The 3641-nt window shown below is 47.6% G+C and overlaps 1 non-coding gene across 1 annotated transcript; it reads right to left on the reverse strand.

Annotated features, from left to right (window-relative positions):
* Nucleotides 1–1100: 1100 nt before the first annotated feature.
* Nucleotides 1101–1292, reverse strand: LOC116983146. The gene has a single exon (XR_004414625.1). It is a non-coding gene; the product is annotated as a U2 spliceosomal RNA (small nuclear RNA).
* Between the last annotated feature and the right edge of the window lie 2349 nt (nucleotides 1293–3641).

A 3641-nucleotide genomic window follows, 5' to 3' on the forward strand; every position in this document is an offset into this window, starting at 1 on the left:
GAGTAGGCTAACAGAACATGTCCTTCATTGTGGTGAAGACCTGCCAGGAGCTCCAGTACAGTTTTTTGTTATAGTTGAATGTGTAATTCCTGTTTTGGAAAACAGTGTACCATTTCTTGATGCTCCTCAGGTATGTTCCCTAGGATATGCGACGGAATGCTGTCATCAGGTTGATAGTGCTGCTGATCCAAGCACAGCAATGGTCTTCCCAATTCTGCAATTCTTTTAATGACCATGTCGAGGATCACTGGGAACCATGCTTGTGGACTTGGTCCACTGTAATTTGCGTAGTACCCGACTGATGAAGCCGTAGTACCTATTGAAGAGGTAGAAGGAAAGGAAAACATAGAGATTAGGTTCCCCCCACCCCTCAATACGCGGGAATGTCTCCATTGCCGCTGCCTTGAGATTGGTTTCATGTGACGTAAGTTAGTACGTGGTGATTTAATTGGATATAAGGAATCGATATCTGGTGTCCATATTGCTTAGTGATTTCAGCAAATATTTTTGGTTTAAATGTATGTTTACAGTATTTAGCTCATCTGATAGGTGAGTTACTGATGGTCAAACATGTTTGACGACATACGGTTTCCAATTGTTAATAAATTGTCACCTAATATCGATGTTCTCCGCCCAAGTGGTTTGGTATATGCCACCACTGATGTTGTTATCTTATAAACGAACATGCAAATTTGGTGGATTACTGAGCAAATGCTTCACTAGAATTAAGTAAGTTAATATATAACATGTTTAAGTCAATTCATATTGGCATTAAGTATTACAAGCTCAGTAACACATCAGGACACATAAGATGTTACTCAAAACAGGTGGAAGTGTACAACCATAATCCTTCCTGCCGATAAATTCCATGATAACACTACAGATTAATCCATTTGCCCCCATATTACAGGTATGGAGATAGTTTTGAACACTAGTATCTCAGCTCATAGGAAAGGTACAAAGTTCAGTAGCTGGTAATGCTGCTATATCCCAATTACTTTGCCACGTAGTTGATTGGTGGTTAATGCACCATGACTGATAGTCTTAATGAATACCAGATAACAAAGTTGTGGATGGTCAACGTAAATATCTGGATATATATTTTGTGCACCGTTCCCAGAGGCACTGCAATACTGGGTCGATGCGTGGAGTGGACGGAGCAAGCCCCTATTCCATCTCCCTGTTCCAAAATTCAATTTAATATATGGTCCCTAGATAAGGGACGTATCAGATTATTAAACTGATAAGAACAGATACTACACTTGATCTTAGCCAAAAGGCCGAGAAGCGATGCAGCTAAAGCTGTATCCAAGGATAGTTTGTCGTTAATATATAGACATGCCATGACGGAATGTTTCTAAGTGTCAGGGCTAGTTGCTTCTGGATAACTTTGACTTAAATGCCGCAACGCTCATCATGGTTACTCCATCCAGGTAATTGCGGTATATCCGAAACTTATATGAGAAGGTACTGAATAGTGTGCATCTTCAAGGTCGATGTCTACCATAAAGTATCCTTGGATCCATGGTAGTAGTTACAAATCCCATGAATGGGTATACCTGGTGAAATACTCAAGTGGTTTATCAACGATGGTGCGACATTCACCATCGTGGGAGGGTAGACCACTTGGGGTGCTTGCTGAATTGGTGGCAAGATATTAATTCTATTCCCCTTGTATTTATTTTTTGGTATATAACTACCAAGAGTGATAGCTTCCTAACCAGGCGTGATTCATCCACCCCTTGTTAGTACAACCCTTAACCTTTATGTGATGGTAGGAACCATACTTATCTGTCTTCATTGTTGTTTTCTTCGGTTTCTGGTTCCTTGTTCTTGTAGGGACGATGTTTGTTGGGGGGTGGCGCATTTTCCCTGGGGCCTGCTCTGGGCCGTGGCCTAAAATGCTACGGGTTTGGCATGCAGGCCCCGAGCTTTCACCAGTACCATGAGGCAGACGCCCCTGGTGGACACGTAGAGGTACTGCTGTCTGGTTTAGTGTGGTGCTCATTCCAGACTCTGCCCTCTTGTGCCGAATAGTTTGAACACTTCGTCCAGTTTTTTAGGACTGGTTTGGTAAGTGCCAGGTAGCAGGATCTGTGCTTGTGAGGTCGGCGTTCTCATAGTCCTGTTAATTTCATAGATTGAGGGCAGGTTTGTGAGTTCATTTCAGAAGTTATGAGGTATACCATTGAACAGTAGGGTCAGGTGTTTTGCCATACTACCCTGCCCTTCTGGAATGAGCAGGTGGACATGATAGCCGACGTCAGGGTACCAAATGCATTTTTAAAATATTTAGGTTAAATGCGCTGCTCAATGTATCCCCCAATAATGGTGGGCACTTTGAGTAAATGCAATTTAGGGGAGGCGTGATAAAACCAACGCCTCATGGCTACCTGTCTTGGAGAGGTTTTTTGGAAAAGACAGGTAGTAAGCTGGCCATCAGTTGAGACTGAAAAGCCATCTCGCTAGTGGTGGAGCCACATAGCGGCCACACCCAGCAGCACTTCCTGATCCTGTACCTCAAGCATACTCCCGATATTGTTCAGCCAGTGACCCCTCTTCATGACCAGCCCAGCCACTGGTCACCCCAAAGATAACCACACTAAGGAGGAAGCGATGGGCAGTGCCTAGGCACTGTGGAGGGTATGCCTGAACCCTCCAGCGAGACTGCCCCTCACGTAGCGTGTCTCGCAGGAGCTCCTGCTCCAGGAGCCGCTCCAGCGGCTCAGGCAGCTGTCTCTCTCCCATGCGGGCGGAGAGAGGTCCCCTCCGACAAGTCGGAAGCCACCGGCCGGATGCCTCTTCGGATGGCTGAACATCCAGCCCGCAGCTCAGGCACTAGCGGGACTGGCTTCGGCGCGGTGTGGGGATAGCGGAGCGCCCGGTAATTGTTCCTACCGCCTTCTTCTGGAGCTTTTGTGCCTTGTAGAAGCGAGAGCGCCCCTCAAGCAGCGCGTCTCGCAGGCACCTGCTCCGTGAGCCGCTCCAGCGGCTCAGGCGGCTCTCTCTCCCCCCGTGCGGGTGGAGAGACGTCCCGTCCCAAATCGGGAACACCTGCCGGATGCCTCTTCGGGTGGCTATACATCCAGCCCGCTATCGGGCTGGCCTCGGCACGGTGTCGGGGAATTGCAGAACACCGGGTAAACGTTCCTACCGCCTGTTGCTGCCCCCCTTCCCCCCGACGGGAAACGTTCCTCCTTGAACGGGGGACAGTTTTGTTCCAGAGCCTTTTTCTCTGCCTGTAAAACACAAGCAGAAAAAGGGGCTCCCCTGTAAAAGAAAACCCGACCTCAGGATACTCACCTGACGGTCCGTTTCTCTGTTGCGGGAGCGCCTAACTCCCGCTGCCGCTGTTGCACTGCTGGCGTAATGCCGCACCTGCGCACTGAGCGGGTTCTTCACGTAGTCACTCACGTGACTCCGAAGTAAAATTAAGAATATAGGGGTAGGCTATTTAGGACTGAGATGAGGAAAAACCTTTTCACCCAGAGAGTTGTGAATCTGTGGAATTCTCTGCCACTGGAGGCAGTGGAGGCCAATTCACTGGATGTTTTCAAAAGAGAGTTCTTTTTAGCTCTTAGGGCTAACGGAATCAAGGGATATGGGGAAAAAGCAGGAACGGGGTGCTGATTCAGGATGAT

The sequence above is a fragment of the Amblyraja radiata genome, chromosome 1 (assembly GCF_010909765.2).
Source record: "Amblyraja radiata isolate CabotCenter1 chromosome 1, sAmbRad1.1.pri, whole genome shotgun sequence".
Classification (NCBI taxonomy): Eukaryota; Metazoa; Chordata; class Chondrichthyes; order Rajiformes; family Rajidae; genus Amblyraja; species Amblyraja radiata.